Source organism: Trachypithecus francoisi, unplaced genomic scaffold (assembly GCF_009764315.1).
Source record: "Trachypithecus francoisi isolate TF-2019V2 unplaced genomic scaffold, Tfra_2.0 Lachesis_group13, whole genome shotgun sequence".
In the NCBI taxonomy this organism is placed as follows: Eukaryota; Metazoa; Chordata; class Mammalia; order Primates; family Cercopithecidae; genus Trachypithecus; species Trachypithecus francoisi.
In genome coordinates, this window is record NW_022681458.1 from 73,978,616 (window position 1) to 73,994,527 (window position 15,912).

A 15,912-nucleotide genomic window follows, 5' to 3' on the forward strand; every position below is an offset into this window, starting at 1 on the left:
AGGGATTTCTGGAAAGTGTTTGGTGCAAAACATTCTCTTCCATCTGAGAGGCAAAGAACCTTCGAGTTTAGTCTCACTCGGCCCAGCACTGTATTTCACCACACACTTGGGAGACCTACTGCTTTATGAATCACTAGGAATTCGAGAAGTCACTGAGTCCATTCAACCCTACCCCCCAGAGAGGATAAAAGTGAAACTGCTTTATTCAGGTGAACATTGATCTTATTTCTATAGACCACTAGGGGAGAAAAGGGTGACAATGAGACTGCTCAAACACTAGCATCATCTTTTGCTGTGGTTGTATTAATTAACTGATTGAACCACAATTGTTTCAAACCCAGAATCCTAATCACAGAATACAACTACCTCCCTTATTTTTGGCTGCTTTGATCTTAGCCACCCCTTCTTCAAACTCTCCACAGGAGTTCAGCTCCCTTACTTAAAATTCCCAGCTCATGTCTTTTTATGACTACTGCAACAGTGATACCCTTTGCCTGGATATATTTTTCCTCCCCTGGTCATGCTCCATTTTTATCCTCCTTGAAAACAATGCTGAAACGGATCTGTCTCCAACAGCAAACCATCTAGGGAGGAACAGGAGCGGAGAAATGAGGAGGAATCTGTTCAAGGTCTGCTTAGCTGCTGCCTGGCTGTATTACCAGACAAGCAAAGACCAGAAACCTACTCTTCATTTTCTTCATCTGCAAAATTGGATTCGTGCAAATAACAGAGCCTACCTCATTGGGCTTGTGCTGCAGGCACACTGGCCTTCTTTCAGTTCCTGGAAGCATCCTCTCCTATCACAGGGCTCTTGCAAAAGAGCTGTTCCCTCCTCATGGAACATGGGGCCCCTCCTCCATCCTTTACTCTGGTGAATGTCCTTGATCAATTAAGTTGACACTTCCTCAGTGATGAGGCCAAATGTCCCTTTCATGCCACTATGTACTTCACTTTCAGGGCACTGATCACAGTTCCAAATTTATATTGATTTGTGAGATTATTTAATTAACAGCATTCTTCTGTAATAGACCATGTGTTCCACGAGAGCAGACACATCTGTTTTCTCTCACCAGTTTATATCCAGCACACAGCACTCAATAGATATTTGTGGAATAAATGAATGAACATAAATAAGTGAATAATAGTTGTACAAATAAAGGAGACTGTGCAGGCCAATCATTAGCACTGTATTATTATCTTTTCCAAAGCAGCATTTATAATAATAATACCAACAATAAGGATCACAAGGACTACAGGGGTAAAGTATACGAAAGTTGTTTATAAATTATAAAACACTAGACACATGTTAGCATTTTGTGGTCATTGAAATCTCATAGTTCTTTTTCGTGCAAACACCACAGTGGTTCCCTGCACAGCCATCTAATGCATATCTACACTTGGAGACACTGGTGCTTCTGTCACCTGTTATGTGCCTGGTTTACCTATTAATTGTCCTCATAAACAAATTACAAGCCATACAGCAATAACACCACTGTTTGAAGAAGTGACACATTTTAAGGAAATGGTTCTCTTAGAACTCAGACACTGCAGCTCTTGTTACAGAGTAGGCTTTGTCACAAGAGAGTGAGGCAAGGAAAGAATTCTTGAAATTCTTGAAAGGATACAGGGCTGGGGAAACTGAACTGGAGATAGTTAATTTTATGTGTCAATGTGACTGGGTCACAGTGTGCCCAGATATTTTGTCAAATACAATTCTAAGTATTTCTGTGAGGGTGTTTTGAGATGAGATTAAATCAGTAGAGAGAATAAAGCAGGTTGCCTTCCCTAAGATGGCTTCTTACAATCAGGTGATGGCTTGAATAGAACAGAAGACTGACCCTCCCCTGAGTAAGAGAGAAATCCTCCTGCCTGAGTCACTTTCAACCAGGACATCAGCTTTTTTCCTGCCTTTGGACTTGAACAGAAACATTGGCTCCTCTTGACTCTCAAGCCTGCTGGCCTTTGACAGAAAGTCCACTATGTGCTGTCCTGATTCTCAGGCCTTCAGATGTGGACTGGAACTAGACCATCAGCTCTCCTGGACTTCTAGTTGACCCGCCATGCAGATCTTGAGACTTGACTGCCACCATAATCACATGAGCCAATTCTTTATAAATTATCATAATATACATACAAATACACACACACACACACACACACACACACATAATTGGTTCTTTTTCTCTGGAGAACCCTGACTACTACAGCTGGTTACAGATGCTACTCTCAGCATTTGTGAAGGTCAAGCTCAGTGCCCAAAAGCAGAAGCTCATGAGAAAGGTTTCAGCAGTCATCGGCACTGGCGTATGATCTGGTAGATGCTGCAGCATGAACACAAATGGATCAGGTTCAGTTACATCAAGTTGCTCCTAGTGTTTCAGTCAACCACAGCAGGATCTGTGGTTGAAGTTTCACCAGTGGTTGAACTCACGGGGACTTTAGGAAAAGGGGTAACTGCACATTAGAGATGGCCTCAAACTCTGACAATCCTCCCATGAAGAGATGGCGTCTTTGTCCCCTCCACTTGAAACTGTGGCAGACTCTGTGACCAATAGAACTTTTCAGGAGTGTTGTTGTCAGTTTCTGAGCCCAGGCCTTACAAGACTCACAACTTCCAAATTCTGTCTCTTAGAACATTCCCTGAATAAGCCAGGGGCCATGTAAGAAATCCACCTACTCTGAGACCTTCATGCATGAGACCAAGCCACAAGCTGTGACTAGGCCATAAAGGATGAACCTAGGTTGAGAGAGTAAGAAGGAGAGGAGCCAAGGGACACCAAGGTAATGGAAATATGCAAGTGAAGAAACCATAGTTATATGAAACCACTGCATTTGGGGGTAATAGGGTATGCAGCAATAGATAATTGAAATAGTAGTTAACTGGCAAGAGACAGGAATCCAAGCCCAATCCTGCTTTGATAAAGCTGGTGAGGTTCAGGAAGTGCTATAGACCTAAATGGAGATTGGTCTTTTAGGTAAATTATCAGGCTGACCACGAAGGAGGAAAAAGCTAAAAAGATGACTCAAGGTTACTTGGCACTGGCATTTCCCCAGACTCTGGATATGCAGTTAACACAAGCCCGCCAGAAGGTAGGGCTAAGCCAGTTGCTGCACTTCCTGGCTGTGCAGGTGAGGAACTGTTAGAGACTGAGCTCAGCTCAAGGTAGAACCAATCAGGATGCCAGCATGGAGTGGGGAGGAGGAGGGAGGCAGAGAAAGAGCACGAGTGAGCGCGACAGCGTACAGGCATGGGGCATTGTATAAAGATTAGGGGAACAATGTTAAGAGTTGTGAGTTCCAATAAGCTTATTAAAATAAATTGGCCAGGAGTAGTGAGGGGGTGGCACCTGTAATCCCAGCTACTCAGGAGGCTGAGGCAGGAGAATCGCTTAAACCCGGAAGGTGGAGGTTGCAGTAAGCCAAGATCATGCCATTGCACTCCAGCTTGGGGGACAGAGCAAGACTCTGTCTCAAAATAAATAAATAAATAAATAATTCATCTTTATTAGACTTGGAATATTTATATATTACTACTAATTCTTTTAAATTACTAGTGTATTGAAGGCAACAATTATACTTAGTCTTTTTACAGCCTTCACAAGGTAGAGTTCATATGTTACAAAGTTTAATGTGGTTTTGTTACCAAAATCCAAATTTCTTTTGTCCTCTCTGAGCATCCCCTTGCTTATGAGAGTCTCAGCAGTGTGTGAGACATGAAACAGAGAACTGCAGGCCACTGAGATCTCAAGGGATCAAGTTATTTATACGAAGAGCGGGAAGGGAGAAAGACTAGTTTAGTTCACAGTATTAAATGAAACCAAGAAAATAAAAGTTTTTGTGCAGCCAGCCTAGATTATTTTGTTTACTAATCTGCTATAGTCGTTTTCATAAAATGTTTAATTACAGCAAGACACAAGTTTAATAACATTTAAAAGTAATACAAAATTAGCCAGTCCAAGATTCCAGATCCAATACATGCCAGTTCTGTGAAGAGTCTGTTTTTTGTTTTGTTTCGCTTTGTTTTGTTACAAACCAAGTTGAAAATAGAGCAAAGAGCTTGCCAAATTAAACCATCAGAACTCCTTAGAAAAAGAAACGAAATCATGCATATCTCGCACTTAGGGAATTATTTATTTTCAGCATAAAGACTCTGGAGACTTAGGGGTAATTCTCCTGGATTCTCATGTGACTATACCTTTCCCACCAAGCACTACTACCTAGTTATTTCAAGTGAGCAAATATTACTATGTTTATGAGACTAGAAGATTCACAAAGTCAGGCTGTACATACATTAACTTTTTAGATGTTCATCATATGACCTAGTAGAGTAAAAGACACTATGAAAACTTCATTAATATGGTTGAATTGACTAAATTTCAAGGAAATCCTTTATAAATCACTGATTGTGATGTAACTATACTTTATTACGGTAGCTAAAATATGATTTTTAAAAATTTATTTATTTTTATTTATTTTGAGACAGAGTCTCGCTTGTTACCCAGGCTGGAGTGCAGTGGTGTGATCTTAGCTCACTGCAACCTCTGCATCCCAGGTTCAAGCAATTCTCTTGCCTCAGCCTCCCAAGTAGCTGGGACCACAGGCGCACGCTGCCACCTCTGGCTAATTTTTTGTGTTTTAGTAGAGATGAGGTTTTGCAGTGTTGCCCAGGCTGGTCTTGAATTCCTGAGCTCAGGCAATCTGTCCACCTTGGCCTCCCAAAGTGCTAGAATACAGGCATGAGCCACCGCACCCAGCCTCTAAAATATGCTTTTAAAGAGTATTTTTTCTCTTATTTTGAGCCACATAACTGCATAAAATGGGATTTAATAATTCTTGCACTGAACAATATTAATGATTTTTCTTGTTAGCTGAGAGTAGTACTTCGATCATTGGGGTTTATAAAACCCCACTAAAAATATATGCTCACTTCTTCCACCCAGTCAGAAAAATAGGCAATAGTATTCGACCGTACTTTCAAATACAGTTAAGGTCCACAATAGTTCAGCTAGTTCTCCTTGGTAGTAATTGCATTAATTCTTAAAATTCTGTGTTTTATAAATACAACAAAAGCAAAAGTTGAGGAAAAACAAAAACACATTCTTTGAAATTAACTATATAGAGTTTACTAAAAACTAACAAATATATATTAGAGATTAAGTTTCTCTCTTCCTCTGCAATGATTATATCCTTAGATTCCTAAAGTAGAAAAGTCACTGCAAATAAGAAAATTTGATTTTAAAGTTTTAAGCGATTTTGTGAAGTTCAGGAATTCTGCAGATCAGAAATTCAAAAGGCGTTCAGCAAGGATAACTTTTCCCTCTTTGCAACGTCTATTGCCTCGGCTAAAAAGACTCTTATAACGGGGAGCTGGAATCATCCACAAGCCTGTTCACTCTCACATATGGCAACTCAGCCAGGATGAACTCCTGATCTCAAGCCAACCCTCCCAAAGGGTTGGAATTACGGTGTGAGCTACAACACCTGGTCTATTTTCAGATTTAGTTTGCTAGTATTTTGTTGAGGATTTTTAAATCTATGTTCATCAGGGATATTGGTTTGTAGTTTTCTTTTTTTGTTGTGTCCTTGTCTCATTTTGGCATCACAGTGATACTGACCTCATAGAATAAGTTAGGGAGAATTCCCTCTGCTTTAATTTTTTGGAATAGTATCAGGATTAGTAGTATTAGTTATTTATATGTTTGATAGAATTCAACTATGAATCCATTTGGTCCTGGGCTTTTCTTTGTTGGGAGACTTTTTATTACTGATTCAAGCTCACTACTCATTATTGGTATATTCAGGTTTTCTGTTTCTTCATGATTCAGTCTTAGTAACTTGCATGTTTCCAGGAATTTATCAATTTCCTCTAGGTTTTCCCGTTTGTTAGCATATAGATGTTCATAATTGTCTCTGATGATCCTTTGTATCCTTGTGATATCTGTTGTAATGTCTCCTGTTTCATTACTGATTTTGTTTATTTGGATCTTCTTTCTTCTTTTCTTGGTTAAGCTACTGGTTTATCAATTTTATCTTTTTGAAGGACCACCTTTTCATTTCATTGATCATTTGATTTTTTTTTTTTTTAGTCTCTATTTTATTTGGTTTTGCTGTGATCTTTATTATCTTTATTATTTCCTTTCTTCTGCTAATTTAGAGTTTGGTTTATTCTTTCTTTTCTAGTTCCTTAAGCTGTATTATCAGGTTATTAACTTGTGATCTTTCTACTTTTTTGATGTAGGTGTTTATGCTAGAACTCTTTTTTTTTTTTTTTTGAGACAGAGTCTGGCTCTATGGCATAGGCTGGAGTACAATGGTGCAATCTCGGCTCACTGCAACCTCTGCCTCCTAAGTGATTCTCTTGTCTCAGCCTCCCGAGTAGCTGGGACTACAGGCATGCACCACCATACCCGGCTAATTTTTGTATTTTCAGTAGAGTCTGGGCTTCACCATATTGGCCAGTCTGGTCTCAAGTGCCTGACCTCGTGATCTGCCTGCCTTGGCCTCCCAAAGTGCTGGCATTACAGGTGTGAGCCACCGTGCCTGGCCTAAACTTCCTTCTAAGTACTGCTTTTACTGCATCCCATAGATTTGGGTACGTAGTGTTTCATACCAAACATTTTCATTTGTTTCAATAAATTTTTTAATTTCCATCTTAGTATCTTCATCAACCCGATGGTCATTCAGGAACATGTTATTTAACTTCCATGTGGCCGGGCGCGGTGGCTCAAGCCTGTAATCCCAGCACTTTGGGAGGCCCAGACGGGCGGATCACGAGGTCAGGAGATCGAGACCATCCTGGCTAACACGGTGAAACCCCGTCTCTACTAAAAAAGCTACAAAAAACTAGCCGGGTGAGGTGGCGGCGCCTGTAGTCCCAGCTACCCGGGAGGCTGAGGCAGGAGAATGGCGTGAACCCAGGAGCTTGCAGTGAGCTGAGATCCGGCCACAGCACTCCAGCCTGGGTGACAGAGCGAGACTCCATCTCAAAAAAAAAAAAAAAACTTCCATGTGTTTGTATAATTTCTAGAGTTCCTCATGGTATTATTTTTAGTTTTTTGTTTTGTTTTGTTTTTGAGAAAGAGTCTGGCTGTGTCTCCACAATCTCGGCTTACTGCAAGCTCCGCCTCCTGGGTTCACGCCATTCTCCTGCCTCAGTCTCCCAAGTACCTGGGACTACAGGTGCCTGACACCACACCCGGCTAACTTTTTGTATTTTTTTTAGCAGAGATGGGGTTCCACTGTGTCAGCCAGGATGGTCTTGATCTCCTGACTTTGTGATCCGCCTGCCTCAGCCTCCCAAAGCGCTGGGATTACAGGCATGAGCCACTGCAGCCGGCTAAGTTTTGCTTTTATTCTGTTGTGGTCTGAAAAGACACTTGATTTCAATTTTTAAAAATTTGTTGAGATGTATTTTTGGGCCTAACATATAGTCTATCCCGATGAATATTTAATGTGCTGATGAAAAGAATATATATTCTGTGGTTGTTAAATAGGATGTTCTGTAAATGTCTGTTAGGTCCATTTTGCCTCAAGTCTAGTTTAAATTCAGTATTTCTTTGTTTTTTGTCTAGATGATCTGTTTATTGCTGAGAGTGGGGTACGAATCTGGGTACTCCAGTGTTGGGTATGTATTTATTTAGAATTGTTATATCTTCTGGATTGATCCCTTGATCATTATACAATAAGCTTCTTTGTCTGTTTTTTTAAACCTTCTTGACTTAAAGTCTGTTTTCTTTGGTATAAGTATAGCTACTCCTGCTCGCTTTTGGGTTCCATTTCCACAGAATCTCTTTTTCCATCCCTTTACTTTCAGTCTGTATGTTTATTTACAAGTAAACTGTGTTTCTTGTAGGCAGCATGTAGTTACATCTTTAAAAAAAATACACTCAGCTGCCTATATCTTTTAAGTGAGGAATTTAATCCATTTATATTTATGGTTATTACTGAGATATGAGGTTTTGTTCCTGTCATATTGTTAATTATTTTCTGGTTGCTTTATATATTCTGTGTTACTTTCTTTTTCTCTTATTGCCATTGTGATTTAGTGGTTTTCTGTAGTGGTACACCATTTGAGTCCGTTATCTTCCTCATACGTGTGCTTGCTTTACCAGTGAGTTTTATACTTTCATGTTTTTTCATGATGGTAAATATCAGTCTTTCACTCACAGGTTTAGCACTGTCTTTGAATATTTCTTTTAGGGCCAGTCTGGTGGCAATGAATTCCCTTAGCTTTTGCTTGTCTGAGAAAGACTATATTTTTCCTTCATTTATGAAGGATAAATTTGCTGGATATAGTATCTTTGGCTGGCAGACTTTTCTTTCAGTACTTTGAATATATTATCCTATTCTCTCCTGGCCTGCACAGTTTCTGCTGAGAAATCCACTGTTAGTCTGATGGGGGTTCCTTTATGGGTTACCAGATGCTTTTTTCTCCTGCCATTTTTTAAAATGTTCTCTTTGTCATTGACTTTAAACAGTTTGACTATAACGTGCTGTGGAGATTACTTTTTGCATTGCATCTGTTTAGGGATCTCAGAGCCTTCTGTATCTGGATATCTAAATATTTTGCTAGGCTTAGGAACTTTTCACTTAATTAAGTAGGTTTTCTAGTCTTTCATTCTCTCTTCAAATTCTGGAACCCTGATGATTAGAATATTTGGTTGCTTTATTGTGTCCAATATGTCATGAGGTTTTGCTTATTTTTTTATTTGTGTGTGTGTGTGTATGACTGGGTCATTTCAAAAGACTTGTCTTTAAGTTCTGAGATTCTTCTGCTTGATCTGGTCTATTGTCAAAACTTTCAAACATATTTTGTATTTTATTAAATGAATTCCACAGTTGCAAAATTAGGTTTTTTATTTTTATTTTTCGAGACAAGGTCTCGCTGTGTTGCCCTAGCTGGAGTGCAGTGGCATGGTCACAGCTCACTACAGCTTCAACATCCCAGGCTCCAGTGATCCACCCACCTCAGTCTCCCAAATAGCGCACCTGGGACCACAGGTGTGTGCCACCATGCCCAGCTAATTTTTGTATTTTCTGTAGAGATGTGGTTTCACTATGTTGCCCAGGCTGGTCTCAAACTCTTGGGCTCAACAGATCTGCCTACCTCAGCCTCCAAAAGTACTGGGATTATAGGCATGAGCCACCATGAGTGGCCCAGAATTTCTGTTTGGTTCTTTTCTTATGATCTCTTTGGTTAATTTCTCATTTATATCCTGAATTCTTTTTCTGATTTCTTTGTATTTTTTTCAGAATTCTCTTGTATCTCACTGACCTTCTTTAGAATCAATAATTTAAATTCTTTTTCTGGGATTCATTAATTTCTTTTTGATTGGGATCTGTTGCTGAAGAATTATTGTGTTCCTTTGGAAGTGTCGTATTTTCTCGCTTTTTGGTTTCTGTGTCCTTATATTGATATCTGCACATTTGGTGTAACAATTGCTTCTTCCAATTTTTTTGAATTTGCTTTCATGGGAGAGGACTTTTTCCTGAAGATGTATCCACGATGTTGGTTGGGTAGGACACTGTCTTTGATTCTTGGTGTGTGCAGTAGTTTAGTCACTGTATGATTTCTTCAGCTGTAAATAATGTTAGTAGTATCTGTAATTTCCTCCATGGCTTCGGGTGCAGTTATTACTGGAGGCTGTGGTAAAGTTTTTCTGGGGCCTGGGACAACAGGTAGGCCAGTCTTTGAGCCCCAGGGGTGGCAGTGATGGGCTGAGTGCACCTGTTCCTAGATCCCAGGGCTGCATATACCGGCACTGATATTAGTGGACCAAGGCAGCCCAATTTTTGGCCTCCAGGTGGCTTACTTGGATGCTGGTAGTGGTAGTAGTGGACCAGGCAGGTGGGGGTGGTTCTTCAGCCCTTTGGCAGCCAGCATGGTGTGACAATGGCAGTGGCAGTGGTATGATGACCACTGGGTCCCAAGCTGTGTGTGATAGTGTTGTCAGTGGCTGAGATGGGCTGGGCAGACCAGTCTTTGGGCCCACAGGTAGCACATGCAGGTAGGTCCCAGCTATGGTGTTAGTGGCTCAGTGAGTAGGTCCAAACTCAGGGTTTGGTGCGGAGTGTTCTTGTTCCAGTGGTGTGGACTGGCATGAACACTACCCTGGCCCCTGGACTGTGTGCTCTGGCACAATGGGTTGGGGGGTCTAAGCTGAGCCAGATGGGCTTGTCCTCAGGCTCTCTGATGCTGCGTGCAGGCACCAGCCATGGTAGGCTGGGGCAGGGCAATGCCCAGGCCACTGGCGGAATGCTCTGGTATGGACCACAAGTGACTGCACTGCTGCCCTGCCACTGGGGAGGGTAGTGCTACCTTCAGTGGCAAGTAGCGTAGGCCAGCAGGTGGAGAACGCACACACAATTCATGCCAGGAGTGCCTGCATCTCAACACTTGCTGCAGAAGCCAGCGCCTCACTCACACCTCAGTTGTGGGTGTTGTAGCTTGCAGTTGCTTATGCGTAGGCCTTGAGGGCAGCAGCCCATGCTTCACTTGTTCCTCAGACTAGCGCTGTTGGGCCCCAGGATAGTACACAGCCCACTGGAGGTTGGGCTCTAAAATGACACCTTGCTGGAGCTGCTTATGTCTCAGAGAGTGTGTGGGACCCAATGCAAGCACCCCACCCTGATTCAGGAGCCAGGAGCAATGCCATCATACAATCTCCTGGCAGCTCCCTATGTTATTTTCAGGGCTCACAAGAGTCTAGGGGATTTCCCATGGCTAGGATTGCAAAAGTCCACAGCAGAAATGTAGACCACTGAGAATCTTTCACTTAACCTTTCCCCACATTGAGGAGTCTCTCTTAGCTTCTAGCCAATTCCAGTCCAGCAGATTGCTTCACTTTCGTCTCCTTTCTTGCTTTAGGTAGTTCCTGTCACTTTTCCATTGAATTCTAGTGTTCTCTCTTGGGTGATCTATTCCAAGTGTAATTATCTCACAATTTTGGTTCTTCTTAGAAGAGGTTAGTACAAAATGTCCCTAGTCAGCCATCTTCGAGCCCCTCCAGAAAGAGCACTGTATTCAGAATTTATACATGGCCCCTCAGGGCTCCAAGAGCCCTGTTCATTGAACAAGGTGAAAGCTATATGACTTTTATGATATAGCCTCAGAAGTTTCATAGTCCCACTTCTGTCATACTTTTAGATCCAAGCAGTCACAAGCCCACCAAGATTCAAGAAAAATGTCAACAAATCTGTAACCTGTTTGAAAATCACTATGATCATATGTTTTTCCTCCCCCTACTTAAACATTTAAAGATCTCATCTACCACCTATATTAGTCAGGATGCTCAAGAAAAACAAAGCCAATAGCATGTGTCTATATATATATATAGAGAGAGAGAGAGAGAGAAAGGGATTTATTATAAGAAATTGGGTCATGTGGTTATGGAGACTGGCAAGTTCAATATCTGCAAAGTAGTTGGCAGGTTGGAGATTCAGGAGAACCTGTATTCAGTTCAAATGCAAAGGACAGTAAGCTGCTGTCGAACCAAGAAAGAGCTGATGTAGATGAAGTCCAATCTACTTCCTGTAGAACCAGGAAGTAGATGAAGTCCAAAGGAAAACGTCTTGCTCAGGGAGGCCATTTTTTGGTTCCACGCAGGACTTCAACTTACTGGATAAAGCCCACCCACAACCTATTATAATCAAAGTCCGCCAATTTAAATGTTAATTTCATCCAAAAACCCTCACAGAAATACTCAGAATGTTTGACCAAATATCTGGGTTCCCCATGGTCCAGCCCTGTTGACACATAAAATTTACTATCCCACTACCTCTATATCACATTCCCAGTTTTAAAAATACCTGAAAACTCATTTTATTTTATTGTCATGTATTAATAATTTGCATACTAAGTGCCTTTTTGTTTTTATTCCTACCTTTCTCATTTCATTAGAGGTTGGAGCATTCTCCCTAAATTTCTACTTGGAGGGACTAGAGAGTCACATATACTTGATTCTATAATTCTCAGCTCCAAAAGAGTTCACAGAAATAAATATACTAGAATTACGTAATACACAAGTTTAGGCTCTGGAGGAATAACCTCTGTGGTCTCCAAGGTTAAACCATTAGAGAGCAGTTGACATGATATCTCCACTTAGGGTCCTAATGCAGACCCCTTGTTCACATTTGTTATCCTGCTTCCACCTCTTCAACCCCCATTATCCTCATCTCTATTCCCTTTTGTTTTCATCAGCTATTTCTTGCTTCACCTTAATTAATACTTACTGTAGAGAGCTCTCAGTCAGTCAATAACTGCACAAAGTTCAAGCCATAAAATTCAGGTATTCTGCTTCAAGATCGCAAAGTTCATTTTCTGTGTTTAAGTTGCTCTTTCTACTTCTGCTTCTAGTAATTATTACAGAAAACATCCAATGCAAGAATTGCAGGAGAGTAGACTCTCTCATGTAGCTTTCCTTAAATGGTGTACAGAGCCCTAGATGAAGGCTTCTGTTAGGCCTTCTTGCAGTTACAGCAATATCATGAACATATGCTCTTAGGTAGGTACTGATCTAAGTGGTACCTGGAAAACTCTCCTATTAAGCAAAATCTTATTTCCTCTCTCACAAAAGACTTTACTTCAGAGGGCTATTTTTCCCTAAAGCTGCAATAGAGTTGTTTGTCCTCTAACATCTTCTTTGGAATGCCCTGGGCTAGATATTAAAGTGCAGATCCCTGGATCCCACCTAGACCAACTGACTTGCATTCTCTAGCTGGAGGGCTGCTTCAAGAATTTGCTTTTCTTTTTATTGTGGTAAAGTATACATAACATAAAATTTACCATTTTTTTTTCTTGAGATGGAGTCTCACTCTGTCACCCAGGCTAGAGTGTCAGTGGCGTGATCTCATCTCACTGCTATCTCCATCCGCTAGACTCAAGGGATCCTCCCACCTCAGCCTCCCTAGTAGCTGGTGTTTCCAGAATTGGTGGGTTCTTGGTGTCGCTGACTTCAAGAATGAAGCCGCGGACCCGTGCGGTGAGTGTTACAGTTCTTAAAGATGATGTGTCCGGAGTTTGTTCCTTCAGAAGTTCAGATGTGTCCACAGTTTCTTCCTTCTGATGGGTTCCTGGTCTCGCTGACTTCAGGACTGAAGCTGCAGACCTTCGCCGTTGAGTGTTACAGCTCTTAAAGGTGGTGCGTCTGAAGTTGTTCATTCTTCCTGGTGGGTTTGTGGTCTCCCTGGCTTCAGGAGTGAAGCTGCAGACCTTTGCGGTGAGTGTTACAGCTCATAAAGGCAGCATGGACCCAAAGAGTGAGCAGCAGCAAGATTTATTATAAAGAGCAAAAGAACAAAGCTTCCACAGCGTGGAGGGGAACCCCAGCAGGTTGCCACTGCTGGCTAGGGCAGCCTGCCTTTCTTCCCTTATCTGAACCCACCCACACCCTGCTGATTGATCCGTTTTGACAGAGTGCTTGCTGATAGGTGCATTTACAATCCCTGAGCTAGACACAGAGTGCTGATTGGTGCATTTACAGTCGTTTAGCTAGACATAAAAGTTCTGCAAGTCCCCACTAGATTAGCTAGACACAGAGCCCTGCTTGGTGCCTTTACAAACCTTGAGCTAGACACAGGGTGCTGATTGGTGCATTTACAATCCTTGAGCTAGACACAAAGTGCAGATTGGTGCATTTACAATCCTCCAGCTAGACATAAAAGTTCTCCAAGTCCCCACCCAACTCAGGAGACCAGCTGGCCTCCCCTAGTGGATGTGGCACCCGGCATAGGGGGAGCTGCCCGAGACTGCACCCCATCAGTCCTGTGCCGTGCGCAGGCCCTTCTCAGTCCTTGGGCAGTTGATGGGACCCTGTGCCATGGAGCAGAGGGTGGTGCCCATCGGGGAGGCTCGGGCTGCACAGGAGCCCAGGGCGGGGGCGGGGGCCCTAAATACTGATAGCCACTAGGGGGTAGTTGTGGGGGGGCGGGGGAGCCCTGGGGGGTGGGGGTGGGGGGCCCTCGGGCATGGCAGGCTGTGGGTCCCAAGCCCCACCCCAAGGGGAGGCGGCCCTGTGAGAATTCGAGCACAGCATGGGTGGGCCGGCAGTGCTGGAGGACCTGGTGCACCCTCCACAGCTGCTGGCCCCAGTGCTAAGACCCTCACTGCCTGGGGCTGGCAGCACGGGCGAGCTGCTTCAAGTGCACCATCTGCCAAGCCTGCGCCCACCCGGAAATCGCTCTGGCCCCTGAGCACAGCACGCAGTCCCGTTCCCGCTGGTGCCTCTCCCTCCAGCAAGCAGAGGGAGCCGGCTCCCGCCTCAGCCAGCCCAGAGAGGGGCTCCCACAGTGCCCTAGTGGGCTGAAGGGCTCCTCAAGCACAGCCAGAATGGACGCTGAGGCCAAGGAAGCACCGAGAGGGAGGGCTGCTAGCATGTTGTCACCTGTCACTGGACTACAGGTGCGCACCACCATGCTCAGCTAATTTTTAATTTTTTTTTGTAGAGATGAGGTCTCACTATATTGCCCAGGCTGGCCTCAAAGTCCTAAGCTCAAGTGATCCTCCCACCTCGGCCTCCCAAAGTTCTGGGATTGCAGACATGAGCCACCAGGCCACTCATATACTATTTGTTCTTTTATGTCTGGTTTATTTCACTTAACATAATGTTTTTAAGGCTCATCCAAATTGTAGCATGTGTCAAATTTTTCTTCCTTTATAAGGCTGAATAATATTCCATTATATGCATATACCACGTTGTGTTTATCCGTTCATCCGTCAATGGACATTCAGGTTATCTCCACATGTTGGCTATTGTAAATAATGCTGCTGCGAACATGGGTGTACAAATATCTGTTAACATCCTTTTCATTTATTTTGGGTATAAACCTAGAAGGTAATGCACATTTTTAACAAGCTTCTCTAGTAAGCTTCTTGCCCTAAATACTGATAGCCACTAGTTTAGAGGCTTTGCTAGTTAATTGTTTTATCAAATCCTATGTAGATATATGTTTAAATTTATTTTAAAGGAGAATAAAATGAGTAGGGTTTCGCACCTTTTTTTTTCTTTGGCTAGTCCTTTTTCCATATCCATGTTAAGGATCTAAAATCTTGGGTTTTGCCCACTACAAAATCTCCTTTGATGAATCTTTTCCTTTTCCAGGTTATTCTCAGCACCAGGATCACAGTACCCTCCCTAAAACACCTCTCTCATTTTTCAAATCTACTCTACCTTCTTTAAAATCCATTCAGCAGTTTTCACAGCCTAAACAATAAAATCAAAACTCTTTAGCATGACTTTGAGAGCTATTCACCATGAGGCTCCATTCATCTTCTCAGTCTCATCTTCCTAGAAATGCTACATTCTTGCCTAGGGTTCTCAAAGTATGGTCTGTTAGAAATGCAGACCCAGCCAGGCACAGTGACTCATGCCTCTAATCCCACTACTTGGGGAGGTTGAGGCGGGAGGACCACGAGGTCAGGAGTTTGAGACCAGCCCAGCCAACATGGTGAAACTCTGTCTCTACTAAAAATACGAAAAATTAGCTGGGCATGGTGGTGGTGGGCGCCTGTAATCCCAGCTACTCGGGAAGCTGAGGCAGGAGAATCGCTTGAACCTGGGAGGCAGAGGTTGCGGTGAGCCAAGATCGCACCATTGCACTCCAGCCTGGACCACAGAGCCAGGCTCCATCTCAAAAAAAAAAAAAAAAAAAAAAAGGCGGACCTATTTAATTAAAAACCTTGAGACTGGGGGCAGCAAGGGAGCAGCCGGTTGTTTGTAATAAGACTTCAGACTTCAGGTGATTCTGGTAGCCAAACTACTTGTAATAGTCATCCCCAAACACTTCTACTGCCAGCTGAATTTATTCTCATATTATCTCCACCTGCCAGGGATTGCTCTCCCTTTCTGTCCATTCAGATCCTGTGTGGCCTGCAAGCCCCAAGTCATTTGCTACCTTATTCATACAGCCACTGCA